General features: G+C 37.2%; 1 long non-coding RNA gene across 1 annotated transcript; it reads right to left on the bottom strand.

Annotated features, from left to right (window-relative positions):
* Positions 1-28: 28 nt before the first annotated feature.
* Positions 29-22,519, bottom strand: LOC131546232 (uncharacterized). Its single transcript, XR_009272630.1, has 2 exons — positions 22,263-22,519; positions 29-301 (listed from the first exon to the last, which is right to left on the bottom strand). It is a non-coding gene; the product is annotated as an uncharacterized LOC131546232 (long non-coding RNA).
* Between the last annotated feature and the right edge of the window lie 19 nt (positions 22,520-22,538).

Genomic DNA, 22,538 nt, shown 5'->3' with positions numbered 1-22,538 from the left:
TTGTAGTCTATTAGGAGGAGTTCAAACACAATATCATTTTATTTTATTAGAATGCAACCAAAAAATTGTCCATAAAAATCTGAATAACTGCAAAACAATGTCCAAGAAAAATATCTTCATTCAAAGTGTTGGGTGCAGGCCACTGTGCCTGTGAGTGCAGACGGTCTGAGTTTTCTTTGTGGCCTAGGTGTGTAATTGAATCGGGCAGTCCTCTGGACAGCTTTGTTCCTCTCCTGTCCCCAGCGGTCCTGGCAGCCACACAGGAAGACGCGTGTCAAACACTGAGACAAGGGAGCTCTCTCTGAACAGCCCACACAGGAACAGGGAAACACAGAGAGAGAGAGAGAGAAGAAAGGTGGAATTAATGCTGTAAGAATAAACACAGAAAAGAAACACAGGAGAGGTGGTTAGTTAAATAACAGAGGGGGGAAAAGCTGCTCTGGGGGAACATTCAAGACATACCCAAATTTTTTAAAGTAAAGTCGCAGCATTGAAAAAAGGTTACAAAACCCCTGTGCAAAGAATCCTCTGCCATATTGTGGTTGTATAACTCATTATTGACATTTATACACAAAATAGATGGAGGCCTTCAGAGAGGTGACATTTCACTGGGCACGACAGCCAAGAATACCAACAAACTGACGGAGCGAGATGACAGAAGCACCTGAATTTGCCCTTTCCTGGATGCTCAGACGGAGGCTGAAGCAGGGCCGCTGCTGACCAAATGGGTGTCAGAACACACACACACTGACAGAATTGGGACTTCCACATATGTGGTGTTTCTGAAGTACAGAGGGAATGTTATTATTTTATATTTCAGGTATGGTATGTTCATTATTTTACTCTGTTTAATGACGTGCCGTGCCATAAATCAGTCTGTTTTAAACTAAAAGGTGGAAAATAAACATATTATCATGCTTATATAAGCAGATGTATGTGAGAAAATACCATACATTGTTAAAAAAAAAAAAAAAAAATTACACAGAAGTTGAGAAAAGTTCCTAGTCTTTGTTTTTTATTTGAGCTCCATTACATGAAGCGTGTTACAAGTAAGAACATTCTCTAGCCGTTTACTGCCAATGTCAGAAACTATTTTCCTACTGGAACGATAGAATTTAATGAATTTACTTTAAAAAAAGTAACATATTAATAAATACTCTTTGGCATAAGGTACTTGAGGTGTGCTGTATTGTGAATAAGTCATAATACAAAATTCTTATTCACAATACAACACTGCCTTTTAATACCGCATTGCTTATTATATTATATTATAGAAATATAATATTGTTTTATTGAATATAAACTGTTTTATACAGCCTTTATTATCAAGACAATATATTAGTCTCAAACTACTTAAACTGTAAGCCTACAACATAAAAATAATGAAATATTAAACAGTTATATTAAATAAAAATATAATATCATTTTTATTTTATTTTGTTACATATAAACTTATGTTATAAATGTATAGATGTATAAATATATATTCTTTTTATATAAATTAATGTTTTAATTAATTTTAATATATATATATATATATATATTCCTTTTATTATAAATAAATTAATGTTAATAAATATTGGGAAATTTATATGGTTGCCCCTACCTAGGGAGCTACATATGGTGCCCTATGCAGACTGCAAGATTTGTGTGTAGATGCAGTAGCAGCAGTCCTGGGCTTGAGTGTTAGGGCTGCTCTGAATAGGCTGAGGTGGCTGTCTGTCCCAGCAAGGTCCCTGAAGAAGTCTGTAGTTGATCCAGGCGTCTGTCAGGGCTGAAGGTTGTTGTTTTCTGTCCATGAGATCAATCTTCCTGTTTGACCCTAAAGGACAAACTGAGAACTCTTGAGGATGTGGAAAAAGAGAGAGACGGTATAATCCCTGTTGTTCCCTGTCAGCCTGACAGCTGTGGACTGTCCTCTGTATATGTGTGTGTGTAAGAATGAAAAAGAGATGAAGTGGATGATGAGAGTCTGTGTATGTATGTGTGACTGCGTGTGTGAGTGTTACCAATGCACCGGTAAATAGTTTCTCAGGTACAATAGGCATGCTCTCATTGAAGTGGTCAGCCGTAAGATGGATAAACTCATGTCATTTAGCTCAGCGGTGCTGAGAGCCCTCAAGCTCTTAGGGCTGGTTCCTCATCCTGCACTCAGAGCAAGCCAAACATCTCAGCGTCTTGTCCGCTCTCCTCCGCACAGTTCCATTCACAAACTAGACTCTCCGCTAGGCCTCATCTGCCCTCAATTTACTCCTAACGCGACCTCTGACCTGTCAGTACAGCATTCCTTTCTTTATTACACAAAACACCATATTGTTTTCCAATGAAAGGGGGAATAAATAGTCTAGAATATTTGCCAGCCTACTCGAGTGGAACCAAGCCTTGTTATTGTAAATCAAAGGCCGGGAGCAAAGTTGCTGGATTGCAAGTGTGTGTATTGTGTTCAGGGGATTGCATTTGTGTAAGTATGTGAGCCGTAGCCATGATTTAAAGCAGTAGTTATGCATTTTTAGTGCGTGTTTGTGTCTCAACATACGTTTGTCTTTATGCATGTGTATATTAAAAGGCAGGGGGCACTATATACTTCTCTCCCTAATTTAAGACTCCCCGTGCACCTTTCAACTTGGGCACAGCGCAGCTTTCTCTCTTTTTCAGATTCCTTCTGTCGTTCTCGGCTTCCTCTGGCTGATGGAGGTGAGGAGAGTGCTGGGATGGGGAGCTAGGTGTGTGTGTTAGGGGTATATCGTGTTCTCCCCGCTCTCTCCCACAACAGATTTATGGGGGCTTGGGCCTTCTCTAAATATTTGGCTTTCCCTCTGTACCGGGAGAGATTGATGGCCTTTGATGTGGGAGGGTGGGGGGTTAGGGAAAAGCTGGCAGGCCCAGTTTAAGACCTCGGCCGATGGTGTTTGTATGTGTGTGTTTGACTCCTTTACACACTGTACACTCTCAACCTTGATTAAAAGTTAGTTGGGAATCTTTAAGAGTTTCCAGTGATTGCATAGGAGTGAAGAGACAGTTCACTCAAAAATTTTAATTGTAATTAATTACTCGCCCTCATGTTGTTCCAAACATGTATGACTGACTTTCTATTGTGGAACACACACAAAAATATATTTTGAGAAAATATATACATATGAAGAGTTCAGATGCAAAAACCTCTAAATGCCATCTGAAATTTTCTTCTAAAATGAGCAATTTTATCAGGGTCCTATATTTATGTTCAGTTATTTCACTTTAATTGCATAGAAAAGGACCTATATATTGCTATTAGAGTAAAATTACTGAACCTAAACATAGGAGCCTGATAAAAATGCTCATTTTAGATGAACATTCCAGATGGCGTTTAGAGGCTTTTGCATCTGAACTCTTCATATATATATATATATATATATATATATATATATATTTTTTTTTTTTTTTTTTTAATTGGCAGTGAAGGCTCTATAAAAACCTTTATCAGCATTGAACAAAATGTTTTTAATAGTGGACTCTTCAGTTTTTTGAAGAATTGTTCACTGAAATGTTCTTTGGGAATCTCAGAAATGGTTCTTCTATGCATTGTTGTGAAAACCTTTATTTTTAAAAGTGTATGTTTAGACCCCAGTGTTCTTTAAAACATGTTTATTATATTAAAAAAATAATAACAATACAGACTGACTAGTCGCTTTCAATAGGACCAGGAATGTGTATTAAAGTACAGTGTCAATAGTGTTTTAAATTAAATTTTGATTTTATGCAACTTTTAGGCACCGAAGTACTGTCCTATCAAAAATATAATTTTTATTTATTTATTGTATTGTGTGTGGAAAGAGGTATTTTCAATGCTTTGTCAGTTGCTATGGACACAGTTCCTTGTTTTCAGTAAAATGGCCATCAGGTGGAAGGCGAGTGTTGACTCATTTTATGGGTTTCGACTGCAAATTATTGAAGGCAAAGATATTGTGGATTCTGTCCTTTCTTTGTTTGCAGATGTGGATCGGTTTGCTGTGTAATGTTGAGTCTGAGTCACACAGGATAAAAGCCATGTGAGCGCTACAGTCTGAGGAAATGCGCTCCAGAGTCAACTTCACCATTGTTTTGAAATGTCTGTGAAAAATCAGGGGCAAATTTCCAAACCTATTTCCAGTGGCAATGAATATTGCATAATTCAGGATTTGGATTTGAGGCTTTATTCTGTGTTTTTCTGTTTTGATCTGTAGCCTCTTGCCTCAGAGATGACAAAGAATGTCATGACACACGCGAAATAAGGAACAACATCTCTTGTTTTCATGTTCAATTTCTCTCCCACACACTCAATTTGTCTCACTCAAACAAGTTGAAGCAGTGGACTGTGTAAGTAACTGTATTGTCCAAGCAAATAATTACAGTGGTTATTTAAACATAAACATGAATCCAGCAACTCTGATGATAATGTAAACTATCTCTCTTTCTCTCTCTCTGTTTAACTGTGGGGTGTAAGGGAGTAATTGTGAAGGTTCTGCCCCTTGGCTATTGTGAGTGGAAACACACTGTCATATTACTACGCTTCTCTCTGTCTCTCAGCTTTTGGCACGGAGGGAGTGTGTCCTCGAAAATAGGGATCATTCAAATCACTAATTACAGCAAAACTTCTTCATACCAAACTATTGTTTTTATGGGTTCAAAGGGAGAGAAAGAAAGGCTCATTATAACAGTTTTTTGGCACAATTAGTTTTATTCTTCACCTTTTGTTTGTTACTGATTTGATCAATTAAGACAAGACAATATGTGAACAGGGTAAAAAATTTTAAACTAATAAATATCACTATACGTTCCCAGCTGATAAATCAGAGTACATTAAGACAATTGTTTTGCATCACGTTTTCTGAAATGTTATGTTTGAATATGCAAGCAAGGAATAATTTTATTAAATATGCACTAATTTGCATAACTTTCCAGAACAGAAATTTGAACATTGGATAAAGTAGGTTCAAAATAATTGTTTTATAAGTTTTTACAGGGGGGATTTGGATTTATATTTTTATCACTCTATTTTTCAGAAAATATTGTCAATAATATCACTCCATATTTCAGATAAAAAATATTCTGGAATTTTTTCATTTTAGGAATTTTTTTTTTAATAATAAATCAGGTGAATGATAAATGACCAAACTCCTCTGTAAAATGTTAAGAATATAGATATATGGAGATTTTTGGCTCAGTGTAAAAAAAAAAAAAGGTCTTGAAAGAAATATACAGGCACAAATAGATAAAGTGCAATAAAATAAACATTTAAATGTGTATTTTGGATGTTGTCATATTCCAATAAAAGATGTCTAAAAGAAGATCATTTACATAAGCAAAAAGCCCAAAATCTCAAAATTGATGTGCATGAAAAAGCAATGGTTTTGCCTGCAGTGTCTTGCCTTAATATTACTATTCCTTTATATTTAAACTTATCAGTTGCTAGTTTCTTATGGTGCACTTTTTAAAAAAAATTACTAATATATATATATATATATATATATATATATATATATATATTTGTCATTATTTATTTATTTATTTATTCATAATTTTTTTTTTTTTTTTTTTTTTTTTGCTCTACTGATATTTGAATGTTACTATTATTTGTTTGCACTTGTTATTTTATTTTACAGTGCACAATTTATCATAGTACATAGCCAGACATATTGGCAAATAAATTTTTTTTGTCATGCCAGTAAAAGATCATAATTGAGAGAAAGAGAGAGAGAATTGTGTGTGTGGGATTGCAGTACTATTAAAACAACAGCAGTAAAGAGAGAAAGAAACTTGTAGCATTTTGGACTCCTGTTCTCCTGCTGGAATGCACAGCAGTGGCATTTACACGTTCATGGCGATTTATGGAGGCTGGCTTCCTCCTTCATTCTCTCTCTACAATGTCTAAGCCAGTGGAGACAAGGGATTGCAATAGTACTCTCTCCCCCTTGCCCTTCCACACCTGTTGTGTCAATATGGCATTGAATTGCATGCATGACAGTGACAGTGACAATCTGTTAATGTATGTGGGTCTTAATGTGCATTAGGCAGCTGTAGTGATGGTCCTCCTGTTATTTAATATGAAAGAAAGAAAGACCATGAAGATTTACCTCCCTTCCCTGCCTCCCTTCTGCCCCACAATTGCCTCGGTGAGTAATGGAACCAATTTATTACACAATAATTTTGCCATAAAGTGATATCAAACCATCCAAATTGGTATTATAATTCAATGTGGCTATGACAGTGTATTCCCAGTAGCTCAATGAAAGTCTGCTGGAATCTCACTGCTTGGCAGTTCAATCATGAGTACGAGGAGAAGAGAAAGACTCAGATGTAGATGAGACTTACTGTAAGCTCATCTGAGGTGCATGAAGATAGGTAGAGGAGGAGAGGAAAAGAAGAAGAGGAATTATTCAGGATCTGTCACTGATGGGTCGGAGGGCTAGCACCAGTCAGTGTTGTTTTAGTATTTAATTATTATAGTATTTATTCATATTTTGAATTCAATTTTCAATTTGATTTTTGTTTGTTTGAGTCATTTTATGTGTTTTTGTTTTATTATTTTATTTTTTATTTCAGTTTTAGTCATTTTAGTTCTTCAAATTAAATATTTATTTCAGTTAGTTCTTAAGACAACATTTCAAGATTTCATCTAATATTTATACTGTATGTTATATTATTTCAGATTTATTTCTATTACCAAAAAATATTTTAACAGTTTTAGCTTTAATAACAATAATAACACTGGTAACAGTTTCATGAACCTACAGAAATAACGTTTTCAGAAATAGCTTCCCAAATGAGAGTCCACAAACATTGAGGGTTTCATTCAATTATGCTAGAAATACCAATGTGGAATTACATAAACAATAAATTTTTTAAAAATATATTGTGTAATAATGTTATATTATGTAATATTTTAAGATAAAACAATTTTTAAGCATGCAAAATGAAAATCCATTATATTTTGATTGTTTAGCATTGCATTTACATGCATTCATTTAGCAGACGTCACACAAAGCATCTACTAAGATAATAAATATAATATTAACTTTTCAAAATAAAATTTGATTTTTTTTTAGTTGCATGCTGAATATTGGGTTGAACATCTAAATCAACTTAAAAACAAAGTGTTTGATTTGTTATAAGGCCTCCTGGAATAAAAAGTTTCAAAATTCTTAAGAGAGAAGCAGCAAGGCTTATAAAAAGTTTGGGAATGTCTGATCTAATAGCAAGCAGTTCTGCCTGTACCTGGTTGCAGATTCGATTCAGGACACCTATGTAAATCTGTGCATCTACCCGTGCCCCCTAGACCATCAGTGCACACAGAATTAGCCTGTTTCTGCACTTGTTTACGCGTCTAAAATTAAAACCCGCAATTAAACAAAATAATGTGTTGTTTTTGATGTTCTTTTTGCGTTGCAGTTATGTTTGACTGGGGTTAATGAGCAGGAGACGGGGCACTCATCACCGTAAACCCCCTCCCTGAACCCAGCGTGTTCTCACCCACCCTGAACACAGATCTAATTGGGGGCAATCACTCAGATAAAAAGGCTCAGGAACAGCACGACTAGGCTCTGCACACACACACACACACACACACACACACTCTCTATCTCTCTCCCTCTCTCTTTCTCTACCTTCTCCTCTTGTCTGTTAGCCCTCCCATTAAAATGCCATGTCCTTCTTTCATTTCTCCACTGAGTGATCCAACCAGCTGGCTTTTGTGTGGGAGAAGGAGAAGAGGCAGAGAGAAAGAGGAAGAGATGGAGAGAGAGAGGGCAGCCCCGTTGTTGACTGGTGCCATTGTCTCGAACCCCTATGAATTCCCCTCCTTGAAAGTGCAGACCCCACAGTTTTTCAATAGATGTTCTGTCTCTCTTTCTCTCTCGTTTTTTGCTCTGTCTCTTCCCTCTAAATTACAGGCGAAGTGCGTAATTTATGTTATATGAATCTATTTGAACTTGCAACCGTAAGCAAGTCATAAACACTGTAGTGCTTTCTAAACTTTGACTATTGCCAGTGTTTGGGAAACCTGTTTGGAAACAACTGTTTTTGCACAGAAATTACACCTTTAAAAAGATGCAATGTGTTGCTTTAGCACCACCGGTGGCCTCAGATGGAATTGCAATGTGTTAGTTTGACACTTGGCTGTGTCATTTTGAGGGTTTTTGATGCTGCTAGCATCTCAAAAATTACATGTCGTACTTTTAAGTTATGAGCAATACAGCAATTTTAAAAAGAAGAACACCGCAGATGTGTGGAACTGGTGCATGTTGTTCCAGTGGAAGCAGACTGCGGTGAAGAGGCCTGTTCGTGATTGCAACATGGGCTTCAGAACAGAGAGCGACTGTTGATTTGGAAATGGTGCAAAATGAAATATGCACAATGATTGCAAAGCTCTTTAACTGAAGAGCCAGAGCCACCCGCACTCTGAGGCTGCCCCCCTCTCTTTCTCTCTGTATCTCTCAGAGGGTGATAGTGTTGAGTTGAGTTACGGATGGTGCTGTTGGATGAAGAGGATGGTTGGAGGCTAATAGGGTGGAGCAGGCTGACTATTGAGAGCGCCAACCCCACTTAGCTCCTTTACTCCTCTTTCTCTCTCTCTCGCTCTCTCTGAATCCTCTTCTTTTCTGTATTTCCACGTACACTCTTGTCTTGCCACTCTCAGGCTTGAGTAAAAATGTTTCACTATAGTGTTAAAAAGTTGTTAAACTGAGCATTTGATAAACGCTAGATTTCAATCTGAAAAATCTTTTGCCACTTTTAGAGGCTCTGGGTGTGATTTTTTTTCTAAAAATTTAAATTTAACTAACTATTTATAACAGGTACATTAAACTGGCACTTTAAAACAAAATATAAAATTCTTAATTTATTTTATTACCTTTTTCTTTTAGTTTTATTATCTTTCTTTAAATATTTATAATATATATAATTATAATCTAATACATTAAGATAAATAAAATAACCATTCTGTTTTAATGATTTATTTTCTTTTATCTTATTTTATAACTTAAGAATAATAATCAGTGTTATTTTTAGTTTTATTTTCATTTTTGTGGTGTGTGTGTTTCTTAATATGTTTTCTCTATATATAAAACAACAAAAATGACAAAAGCACATAAGCAATTTTATATAGCTTTATTTTGTCATTTTATTAGAATTAATATTTCACTGAATGAAAATGGCTTTTAATATAGTTTACAATAACAACACTGATAACAATTTATAATAAAATAAGATAAATTCAGATCGTTTTGTTTTGTTTTCCTATGTCTGCTTAGTGTGCAGAGACAACTTAGAGAACCAGCTACTAAGAAACCTGTTAGAAACAGTCATAAATATTGGCAATATTGTTTGGTGTCGCTAATAGTGCTAATAGTATAATGACATGCTTAAAAATGACCTGAAGACTGCACACAATATAGTACGCACAAACCGAATTACTGGAAAGAAAATGCATAAAACCACTAAATATTAGACTTGGGTACATTGTGTGAGTATTTTCATCGCTCAGCCACCGTTCACTAAAAACAGCTGATCAAATATTGCAGGAAGGTTATGAATCCAAGTCAAAGTGTTCTGTATTATCACGTTACATTAAACATGAGAGCTGTACCCACAGCACTCAGTTTGAGTACGTGTGTGTGCGCTTGTGAGCGCAGCGGCGCTCCAGTGTCCTCTACAGAACAATCATGTTACACCTCTCCAGTATCAATTAAAACCAACAGTCCACTCGGTACTCATCTTCTGCTTCTGTTTATCCATATCTCTCTCTCTCTTTCTCTCTCTCTCCCCCAGCCAGTGAAAACATTAACATAAGTAAGCTCTCTCCACGACAGGCCTCTCTGTAGCCGTGTACGGCTGCAGAGACACAGGGGAAAACATCCTAGTCCAGGAGAGCAGCTAATGAGGGAGCGTCGGCGAGCCAGGGGCTGATGGGTAAAGCCACACGGCGCTGCCGATGGGAGAGGACTAGTGTAATTGTTCAGGCCCTTGTCTCTGTTGATACAGGCTCTTCAGAAAGCATGTGATTTAGCTAAAAGCCATCTCCAGGCCAAGTAATTAGAGACACCATTTAGGACTGGCATTAGCCAGATCCACTGTTATTGACTCGCACAAAGGACACACATGCGCACACACTCTTTACTACCAATTTAACACCACGCTGTGGGTGTTATTCAAGCTATTTGTGGTGAGATTAGTTGCCCGGTGTGACAGAGAGAGTAAGTTAGTGGACAAGTGTGTGTGTGTGTGTATGTGTATGTGTGTGTGCGTGCGCGCTCATTGGTATGTGTTTCTTAATGTGTTTTCTCTCTCTGAGCAGGGTGTGCATTGATGTGTTTAAATACGGAGATCACTGTATGTCCTCAGACAGAAGCAGTACACTTGACGGGCTGAAGTATTTAGTGTGTGAGTAAGGGCTGTTTGTCTGTGCATTTCGCTGGGTTCATTCTCTAACAGCGGTGGGTCAGTGTGGCAATTAAACCCATCCAAAGTGTGACTCAACAGCCAAGAGGACACATACACAGATTTACACATAGCAGTCGTGCTTTTTCAATCACTCTTTATTTTAATATATATTTAACTTTTTTTTTTTTTTTGGTATGTATGCATTACCATTAATAAATTTGGAGACAGTAAGACTTACAAAATATCTATTTCATAGAAATGTGATTCTTTTTAACTTTTTATTTTTCAAGGAATCCTGGAATGTTTTAAACATTATAATGTTACTTGAGCATTAAAATATACTGTAAATAAAACAATTGTTGGGGTATGTTTCAAAAGTAACAGGGCTGCCAGTAACAGCTTTGATGATTTCAAACTGAATTGCTAATTTTTAGCTAATAGTAAAGTTCACAAAAGCACATGCTGTACACTTTGAAATGATTTTACTTGTAGATATTGATTATTGAAATGTAATAAATAATTGTTTAAATTTACATTTTAAAACTGGTAACAGTATTGACACTGCATGATGGCATGATGTATGTTTCTGTTTCAAAATGTAACATTTAATTCAATGTATTAATTGCTGTTTCTGAGTCATTTCTGAGTGAAAAATGTTTTAGTGTAAAAAACTATTTCACTCTTTTTAATTTTTGATCAAAGAAATGCAGCTTTGGTGAGTGAAAGATTTATTATTGACCCCAAACTTTTGCATAGTTGTGTGTGTGTGTGTGTATACAGTATATATATATATATATATATATATATATATATATATATATATATATATATATATGACAGCAAATGTAATCAAAATGAAAAATTATTTATTTATTTTTAAGAGCTAGTCAACAGAAAATGCTAGGAAGAGGGGTACAGAACGTGTCAGTCAAGCGTGCTAACCTGTAGGCCACATTTCCGACAGAACCAGCTAGACTTAATGCGTCTTTCATTCCCAGAAGTCTATGTGAACGTGTACCTGTGACACAAAACAGAAACGTCTGACGGCTACCATGAGCGAAAAGTCAAAACCTAACGCTTAGCGGGTCTTTAACGGTTAATAAAATCCACCTCCAAGAATAGCGTTCCCTGGGTGGGCTCCACTGAGATGAAAAAGCGAAATGTGATAGAATTTACTGGAATGGAGTGATAGGCTGAAGGAGGAACAAACAGAAAGAAACTGAGAGAGGAGCGTCTGTGGAGAGGTGAAGTTAAAAAGATCAGGGAGCCCCTCGTGGCACCTCGCTCCCTCTCTGCCGTTCTCTTTATGGGTTACCCGATTCCCTGACAGTTTGTTTTAAATTTGACCATGCAGATGTTTCTCTGGGTGACTGACTTTTATAGTTTAGAAAAGATTATATCAGTTTCCCGCAGATTGTGTTACTGTATTTAAAAAAGAACCGACCGTACAGGGAGAAAGTGAGCGAGAGGGAGGAAGGAGAGAGAGGCCAAGGGGCCTGGGGGAGCAGGGGTGCGGGACTAGAAGGAGAACGCTGTAGGTCTTTAAATCCTGGGGTCTCAGTGGCACAAAGAGAGAGAGAGAGAGAGAGAGAGAGAGTCAGTGAGACTGCGCTGGAAGTGGAGCGAAGTTCAGGGGAGCCAGGTTTGGCTTATAGCATTAGACACAGATTCTTTCTAATTTCAAAGGACAACATAAGCGTCAAATTTGAGGATATTAGTTTTTGATAGGCAGCTGGGGCAAAGAACTTGGAGGGGGAAAACACACTGTTCCCATTACTGACTTCAGCTTCCACTCCAGCCTGCCAGAGAGCAACACACACACACACACACTCGCTCACTTCCATAACAGTATCTTTAGATCTCAAACTTTGTTTCTTACACTTTCTATCTGCTAATCTCTGTCCTGCTAATTCATTATTTTTCTCTATATCTGTCTTTGATGCAAGACTGTGTTTGTGTGTTTAATCTTCACATGGTTTGCAAACTGTTGCACTTAAGCCGCCTACCCTGATAGAGGAACGATTACACAGTCCATAGGAACGGGCCTCTGAAATTTCATAAACATTTCGAACTTTCACATTCTATTTCCTAAATAACGTCTGATGCCACTTGGCTGGGGCATTAAGGGCTCTAAAGGACACAGGATTAAGGAAGTGGGTAGAGTGGGCTAAACAATGTATGATAGGTGGATGGTAATGGAGAGTTGAAAGGGGTTGTTAGGGAAAATGAAGAAAAACTTCACTGCTGCCCGTGTCAGAAAGCATTTACCGCTGCTCCTCTGTCAAGACGAATTTAAAAGGTCATCCGTTCTCGGCCTGGAACTTAATCAAACCCCATCAACACCAAATCTTTCTTTTCCTTACGAAAACATGTAGGAAAACCAACGGAACAACAACTGACAGATTATAGAAATGGATAGCGCTAACTGCAGGGATGAACTGAGATTTGCATGTATCGGTTAATATCTAGGCATTTAAATTAGACTTGTGAAAAAATAAAAACTATTTCTGTTGAACTTTTCACATTGGTTTGTAAAATTTAGAAATTATCAGAGATCAGTGTTCCGCCATGCCTTGTACAGTCAGACTAAACCGTCTGGAAATGACTCAGGAGTTTTCCCAGACCGTTGAGGGTGACTAAAGCATCCTGCATCACAGCACAGTTTCCTGTACTCAAGTCTCAGACCACTAATAGCCTGAACCTGCTTCACACTGATGAAGATGCTTGAGCCACAATGGCAGCTGTGTAATCTAGCTTCGTGTCTGTCAGTCAGCTCAAATAAACTCTCCTGGAAACTGAGCCACACCCTCCTGCTGTAACGGTCAAGGACAACACACGCTGTCTTTGTCAGGCTTTTAGCCTTTCAGTTTGGGGGTGACTTTATAAACATTATTTCAAGATATCTCACCCTCCGAATTTTCGGAACAAATTGAGTTTCACTCTGTTGCAGATTTGATGCAGATACATGAAAATTGAGTTAAAGAAAATTAGATTACATTCAGTTACATCATACGTTAAGTTAATGTTTTAAAGAGCTTAGTTACAGACTGTTTCTTTTCCCTGTCTTGCCCTTGTCTTGCAGTGAAAAATAACAACTGTTAAGAGCTGCAGATATCTGACCTGTTTCTCTCTGCGATACTGGAACCTCTTTCTCACAGTGAGGTTTATGCCTAGAACTGCACTGAATCAGACTTCAATAGAGATCCTCCTAGATTTCAGTTTGAAAACGAATCAAAGTGGCAAACTCTCACAACAGCGTTGGGCAAAATTCAGAACAAAAGAAATGACTCATTTTTAATGAATGAGTTGCAATTTGATTTCAAGCCACACACCACAGGAAACTGAATTGGGTTGTGACTTGTGAATGACATATCTACACTGTAAAAAATGACTGTGATTTTAACGGTAAAAAACTGTGAAAATGCTACAGTAAAAACCTCTTAAATGGTTAACTGTAAGTTCCTGTAAAATTTACAGGGAAAAACCAGAAACTGACATTCCCAGAATTCCCTGCGTTGCATTTAAAATTTTGTTTGAATTTGATGTTTTTTCTTTGAAATAACTGTTTCTTCTTAGTTTTTTCTTATAAGTTATGTTTATTAGGGTTGTATGTTACATCTAATGTTAAATTAATGTTTATTGCAAATTTCAGTTTAATGAGTCTCACCATGATGGTGTTTAGTGTTTGTGTGAATGACACTGTGCACCTTCTATATATGTTATTATTTAAAAGCTGCTTGTGATGGGCTTTGGTTCATCATGTGACTTTCTCATCACCACCTGCATTTGGTGGTTATCAGTGTATTTCAAAGGTACAAAACAGATTTCAGTACCTTAATAGGTTGGTATATTAACATTATATCAGTTAATGAAATTACGGTATTTAACTGTAAATTTTAGTTAAAACCTAAAATGTTGTTACTGTATTTTTTTACAGTAGAATTCCGGCAACCACAGCTGCCGATTTTTTACCGTAAATTTCATGGATTTTTTTTATTTTTTTACAGTGTATCATATCAAAACTTTCAGGCAAAGCTTTAACTAAAAGTTTGTTTTTATAAATTAGTTATATGTGTATATGGAATTCTTCTGAATTTCAATTCACTGTAATTCTGTTTCATTGCATTTGCTAAATTGTCATTAAAATGCATTTTCAGTTGAATTCTGAATGGCTCATTCCTGCCTCACAAGATCTCAAGCTTCATCCTTATTGAACTTAATAGACCAAACTTTTGGATGCGGACCTTTTGAGTTTAATTTAATTCAGTCTCCATTAATCAAAATCACTGACCCTCCCACTCTGTCTGCTTCTACAGCTTGCTCAGATAATATCTTGTACTTTGATGTTTGTGTCCCCTGGCCTGAAATGGGGCGGGGGTTGTTGGTTTGAGGTGAGGAAGTTGTTGACTTGATTTTCTTGAATCAAGATGAAAGACCAATCTGTCTTTCTATTGCATTTGATCAGTGAGTTCCAGTGACTTCTGCGCGTTCAGGTTCATCACGGTCAACCTCTGATCCACTCATGACAACATGATAGAGGTGACAGCAGAAGTGTCTGAGAGCCCCTGACTCCGGCCCCTCTCTCTCTTTCAGAGTCATCAATGACTTTGATTATTATGGGCTCAGTGATAGAATGGAAGTGCTGTCATTTGCCTGTAATAGCAGCACAATCAGGCTCTAACACTCACTCTGTATTGCTGCGGAGGGGCAAAACATTTACCTCAGTATGCGCCAGCATATTTCTGCTTTACATGCTGTTTACACTAAGTGACGTTCCTGATGTCGTGTGCACCGCTCGCTTCCTTTCTATCTCTCATTCTGTGATGATTGGCTTTGTAACAGTACATTACATAGTATAGAGAAAATATATGTACTTACGGTTTCAATTGTGAAGCTCTTGGGTTGATAAGCTCTTATGTAGATGTTCCTTTAATCTGCCTCTTCATTAGAGCAATGTTAAGAAGGGAGAGGGGGAGGTGATGGATGAGAGAAAAAAGGAAAACCGAGTAGAGAAATGTAGAGGAGGGAGAAAAGAGAGCTAGTTAGGGGCGTCCGTGCATCTCCCTCAAGTGTTTCTGCCTCACCTTTAATCTATGGAAATGTGTGTATCAGATGAGAAGTAATTGTAAAGTGGAGTTTGACCATTAAAATGTCTGGAGAGCATGCTTGATCAGCCGTCCAAAGATAGAGCTGAGATAATCGCAGTCACCTCGCAGGACACTGATGATGGGGACGGAATTAATTTGTGGTGGAGGAAAACAAATTAAGGCACTCGCTGCCGAGCTCTCCATTAGACAATAGCATATATAAATATTTGATCTTGGGCGATACGGGTTTGCAAAGGTTTAGCACATGCTCATCCAGACAAGAGCTCACACTTCAAATGCTCGGCTCTCCTTAACCTGCAGCCTCCTCTCTTCCTTCCATCCCTCTCTTTCTTTCCTTTCTCTCCTTCCCATCCCAATCCTTTTCTCTATTCTCCATCGCTCATCACTTTTCCTTTTTTTTTTTTTTTTTGCTCTGCAGAATGGTTCCCCATTCCTAAAGCTGCAGCAGCATCAGGCCTGTTTAATGTGAATGGCTGAGAAAAAGCATTAACCCCTCATAAAGAATATAGTGTGAAGCGTGCTTAATAAGATTCAGCTGGCACTATTCAAAATGTCACAAATGCTTTATGAATATTGCTATAAATTTTATTGACTCTATAATTGGGAGTTAGAGTTACAGTCTGACCGACTCCTAAATGTTAGTTTCAAGAAGACTAGTATTCACTGTATTATGGTATTAAATGTAATTGCATCCATTTCCTTCACAGCTTCACAATAGGATTTTCATCTTTTATGGAATCTTTTCTAACAATGTAAACAACCATTCAAAAGTTGGGGGCAGTATATATATATATATATATATATTTTTTTTTTTTTTTTGAAAGAAATACTTTTATTCAGCAAGGATATGTTGAATTATTAAAAAGTGAAAGTCAAGATTATATTGTTAAAAAAATAATTATATTTTGAATGAATGCTGTTCTTTACATCACTTTATTAATTGAAGAGTCCTGAAAAAAGTATCACAGGTTCCAAAAATATTAAGCAGCACAACTGTTTCCAACATTAATAATAAATCAGCATATTATGATATAACGATTTCTAAAGGATCATGTAACACTGGAGAAATGGCTGATGAAAATTTAGCTTTGCCATTACAGGAATAAATTATATTTATTTATATATATATATATATATATATATATATATATATATAAAATAGAAAACAGTGGTTTTAAAATATAAAATCAAAATTTTACTGTTTTTGATCAAATATGTGCAGCCTTGATAAACATAAGACGCTTCTTTAAAAACATAAAAAATTTTACTCATCCCAAGTTTTTTAACAGTAGTGTTCATAAATCCAATGGGGTCCAACTTTTCAAAATATCTTTTGTGGAAGAAAGTCAGTCATGCCGGTTTCCAACGACACGAGGGTGACTGAATTTTTATTTTCGAGTGAAACAATTCTTGATGAATGCATCTTTGTATAAATCCTAATTCTACATGTTTTTCTTTTAAGAAAGTCTATGAAATCAGCGTATATTGCTCTCTTTTAGTAACCGCAGTAGCGCAACCAAAGAGCGTCGGTGTTGATGTTCGTAGTTTGATTAGCTGACAACAGGCGGCCGTAATTATCTCAGCTTGCGTTAATGACTGTGTCGGTGCGCACGCAGAGAGTTACTCACGCGCTGCTCCTCCCTCTCTCGCTCGGACTTAATGAGCCTAGTGCTCTAATGAGCGGGATTTAATGGATTTATTGCCGTTTAGGGCTCCGAGGTACGAGGCTCCCTGATGTCAAATGGCTTTAATTGGTGTATGGAGTTCGCCCAAAAGTCCATTCTATTGTCATCTAGTCGCTTGCCTGACTCGAATGTGCAGCCAAGTATAAGCGTTGCCTCTTTCTCTATAGGCATGTTCTGTGGACAGGCCTCAGGATTTTTTTCTTTCAAATTTATATAAAAAATTACACATTTATTTGCTTGTTTAAAATTAATTATGAATTGTGTCAGAAACTATTTTTTAAAAAAAATAAGTAGCCTATTGCTTAAATATTATCTTTCAATCTGATGAGCAAGCTTTGACATTTGGGTTTTCAGTTAGTTCAGATTCTCACATGCTGTCTGTATTCTGCATCAGTTGAAAGTCATTTGGGTAGCCTACTTTCAATGTTTGCTCTGGCCAGCTGTCAAAGGAGCTGCATCCTTTAGCTTCGTGATCAATACTAATTTAGTGTTAATAGATGTCAATTGATCAGCTCTCCCCAGGGTGCACTGCACGACCACACGCATAGTTTGACATCTAGCTTGTAAAGAAGACGGTAATCCAGGGAATTGGGAGCCATACATTTAAGCTGCTGAGATGCATTGCAACACTATCTTTATAAGATAAGATGCTGATTAATGCTCAAAGTCAAAGAAAACAAAGAATCATTTGCTATAATGATAGATGGAATGTTCTGATTATCATGGTTCAAAGTATTGTTATAAATTATAACAGTATTTTAGATTCTGTTCTGTTCTAAGTTCTTTGTCATAAATTATGGGTCAGAAGGCACAATTCAGAAATGAGAATACCTTTCAAATTTCAGTTTCTGAATTTGTATAGAATTTTAATTGGACAACATCCAAAACTGTAAATTCTTAAATGAACAGATTGATTTACAATGAATTGAATTTCAAAGAAATTCATATAAAATGAAATGTTACAACTTTTGTATAAAGTATTAAAAAAGGTTTTTAATCCTATCTATAGGATTTTGTAGGCCTATAGATGGATACCTCCTACAGATTTATTTTTGTTTAATCATATTTAATAAATTATCTTTTGTAGACTTTAATTCCCAGAATGCATTCCTGTGCTGATTTTTTAACTATTAAAAATGTTTGTTTGTTTGTTTAATTCTACGTCCTGTCATCCCAATTCAATTAAAATCTATGCTTATGAATTGAAAAGGGAACCAATTGTTTAATTCCTGACCCTGGTGCTGTGGAACATGTATCATTTTTGATTGCTTTGTCCATTTCAGGTTAAGTCCCACCTGCATATACCGCAGCTCCAGCGTCTCCTTAACCCTGTTACTTCTCTGGTCCTCATAAAAGGTCCCTGTGATGCTAAGCTTGCCCTAGAGACAATTTGTATTGGCTGATGCGTAACATTCAACAAGCCCTTCTCTTCAAGGAAGGAATTTACCATTTATAAACATAATCACATAAAACAACTTTCGCAAAATAGGAAACAGAAAATTTATAGTTGAACTAAAACATGTTTAATCCTCTGTTTGTCCCACCCTTGTGGATCTGGCTCACAGTTAGAGAGGATATGGAGCACGCGGATTTGGAGAAGAAAGGAAGAGGAACTTCAAAATTTTTCTTGTTTATTCCTGTCCTCTCCCCATATTTACTTCTGAACTGTCACTCATCTTTTTTTCCCTCCCTTGTTCGTTCTGCCCTGCGGCTTTTCTCTCACACACAGGCTGTGTGACGGTGCTGTTGCGAGCGGAGAAATCTAGGGGACCATCTGAAACCAATTAGGGTGGTGCAATAGCCACCCAAAGACTCGGTGACGGATGGGGCTCTTGTATTTATAGCCGGGGTAATTGGCAACACACACACACACACTCTCACATACACACAGATTGTGGTGCATGAATGCACTTTTCTCAAGATGTGTGAGGGAGAGCCAGGCCAAGTCCCTCCAAATTATGATTCATGTTACATCACAGTTTGATAGCACAGATGTGTATGAGATTACACGATCCTCCCTCTCCAAGAGCGAAGATGCTTTGAAGTTGTTTAGACTGCGTACGCTTGTCACGCCTGCCAAAGAAAATCTTTCCAGTGTCCGCCGACCAAATGGTCTGGAATGAACGTATTAATATGACCATCAGTCATTGTGGAGGGGACGAGGTGGAAATCACGGTGGCTGTGTGCAGCTGATACGGAAGTCAGGGCCAGGGCCGTACATCTCAGCTATCTGTCCGGGGCTGTCAGCGCGTCAAACCTGCATGCGAAAATATACACACGGCACATCTGCCTCTCGTTAGCCGCCATAAATGGCTGCCATGTGGTCTGCTGATAAATAGGCCAGTCTATTTATTGGAACACAACAAATTGGCTACAAACACTGACATGGAATCGAAGCACTATAAATACTAGACGCGATGAAAGTTTTAAAACGTGCTGCAGGTATTTTATGAGGGTCCTCGTTTTTCCTCCTTTCTTTTTATGTACTTTCAGCCATTCCTCTCACTCCTTTCTTCTTGCTCTGCCAAACAGGAGTGGACTCTCTCTCTCTCTCTCTCTCTCTTGCTCGCTCTCGCTCCTTGGCTGTAAGCGATCAAGCATAGAATGTAGATCAGGCACCGACTCCATCACGGAGCATAGTCTCTGTACACTAAAAGCCATAAGATTCCTGAATGAATTGTCAACAGACAAGCCCTAAACCCCGTGTAATTACATATTTGGAGTTTATCTGGGTTTATGCGAAAATGCACAAGTTTCCCTTCCTTGGTGGTCCTTAAACACATCCATATGTCTTGAGTGTTTCCCTTTTCACTCCTCCCTCTCTCCTTCTTTCTCTCACTCTCTCTCTCCCCTCCCTAGTCTTTGGAAACATTATCCTTTTGCTTGAGTAGATTAGTAGACCTGTTGGTTTGGTGTTTTTCTATTGTTAAGTTTGTTGTGGCGTGAGACACTTTCACTGGCCCAGATGAGGTTTCAGAGTGTGGAAGATCTGGGTGGGACGGTTTGCAAACAGAATCAAGCCGCAAAGCACATCCCTGCAGAACCAAACAGGAACACACAGTAAATGTGGGGAGGCCTGGGATCGTGTGTGGGCCTGTTTTTCCTTTTTTTTCCTCCCCGCTTGAGAAAACCGATCTGTTTTAGAACACGTGCTAAATATTACCATATTTACATTTTCCTGTTTGAAAAAGGCCAAGCCAGGAGGGAGGGTGGTGGGGTTTGCAGTGGAAAGGTCTCGAGCCGGGTTAGGCTCTGTTTGAAACTCTAAACCCTTTTCATGCTTATTTGTTTTATGATTCTGCAGGGTACTGTGTTTACACTCAAAGTGCAACATCTGGATTAGATAATTTGTTGAGAATTAACCGAGGCTGGATGCTTATCGACCTCTTCTGATTAAATCTGTTTGATGTTTTGCTATTTCGCTTCACAAAGATTTTTTTGTCGCTCTGTCAGCTTGTATCTTGCATGATATATTTTGTTGTAATAACTTTGTGAAAAAAAAGACAGGTGAAAGCTGGGATTATTGTACTGGAATGGCCCCTTTACAACACACAGACAGAGAGAGAGAGAGCGACCATGGTCTAATCACATTCATGGCCTTTGATCTATAATGGCTTATTTGAAAGTTAAGCATGTGGTGACTGTTTGTCTAAAGGCCACTCCTGCAGACTGCACAGTGAAGGACCAGAGAATGATTAAATCCCTGTTACTCCAGTAATAGTTCTGTTGTCATTCACCAGCTTTTGTGGAGACTGTGTATTACACATGTGCTTGTTTACTATAACAGGAGCAGAATCAATAGATTATCAAGTGAAAACATCACATATTCACAGCAGATGCAGTTATGAATAAAAGAATGCCAGAACAAATGAGGGAATCAATACATATGATTTGCACATGCAAGGTGTGTGTATCCGCTAAGCAATAAAATAAAAAATATAATGTAAAAACAATAAAATAGATTTATATAATAATATTAATTAATAAAATTAAAAGTTGTAAAAATGCAGTATTAAAAAGTAAAACATTTCAAAACTATTTGTTTTTTATATCTAATGTTTTTTTTTTTTTTTTGTCTTTTCTCATTTTGATTTATTTCATTTTGTTTATTATATGATATTAAATTAGATATTTATTATATTAATATTAGGTTATAATTTTTTTTAATTTTACTTCATTTTAAACTTAGCAGATACACCTGCACACCTCTGCCAAGTGTGTTCTTTTTATATGAGAAACACACACACGCACACACAAAACTTGTTTGTTCTTTCATTCTTATATCCTTATATTCTTATATTCTTATATTCTTAATTCATACAGTGCATAAGTACTTACTATTTTGGACATGAACATCCAAAACAGCACTATACTGTTCAATATTTTTATAAATATTATAATGTTAAATGATGAAAAATTGTGATATTTTGTTAGTACATGGGTCAAAACAATGGGGACTACAAATTTAACTTGTTTGTTTTGTCCCTTTTCCAAAGACAGCATCAGCTTCTATCAGCATGGTACCACCAGTGCTTTGAGATCATGTCCCAATGAGGTTTATTAATATATATTTAATAGCACAAAAGTTTTCAGTAGAAAAGCCAGTTATGACTCACAGGACTAAAGAGAGCTGCAGTAATTTGATGGGAGCGTTTGAATCATGGGAAATTCCTTGCTTTGAGCCGCTCTGCCATGCAGGGTTCCAGTATGGATTGTAAGCTAACTGTGTTGCTGAGGTCAGCCATAGTTCCAGTTCAGCTGGTGGTGTGGGGTCTGTGTCACATTAATGGCTTTACTGTCAAAGTGAGTGTAGTGAAAGAGAACAATACGTGTGTTTTACGATCCAGAGTTTGTGTCTTATTATTTATTGTGTTGTTTTAGCTTAAAATGGACACAAAGTGTCTGGGACAACATGCTATGAAATAGGACCTTAATTAAGTAAACAAAGCTCTGTGCCAAATGTGTCATAAAAAATACAAGAAGAACCCCCTTCAACAATGGAGGGCCGGTTGTGATCATGCAAATGATGCTCGTTCATCAAGAATGTCCAAGAGGGATTAGCCGAGTTACTTACTCCCACTGAAAGATGAGAGGTCTCAGGGGCGAACCCAGAGTCCCCCCTCCATTCCATCACTGCTGTCCCAGGTCTCTTCAGCGAGGAAATTACTCTAATGCTGGGGAACAGATGTGTCAGAGACACGATTTGTGTGTGTTTTATTGACTCTGTCCATCTGTTAATACAGTTGCTTGTTTCTTGCAGGATTTTTTTCTGATGCAGAGACAAGCATGTGAGAATGCCAGAAGAAGCATATAGGAAGGAAAGGAGAAGGACTGATGATGAGATGGAGGA

Source organism: Onychostoma macrolepis, chromosome 08 (assembly GCF_012432095.1).
Source record: "Onychostoma macrolepis isolate SWU-2019 chromosome 08, ASM1243209v1, whole genome shotgun sequence".
NCBI classification, from domain to species: Eukaryota; Metazoa; Chordata; class Actinopteri; order Cypriniformes; family Cyprinidae; genus Onychostoma; species Onychostoma macrolepis.
This window is presented reverse-complemented; position numbering and strand designations above follow the sequence as displayed.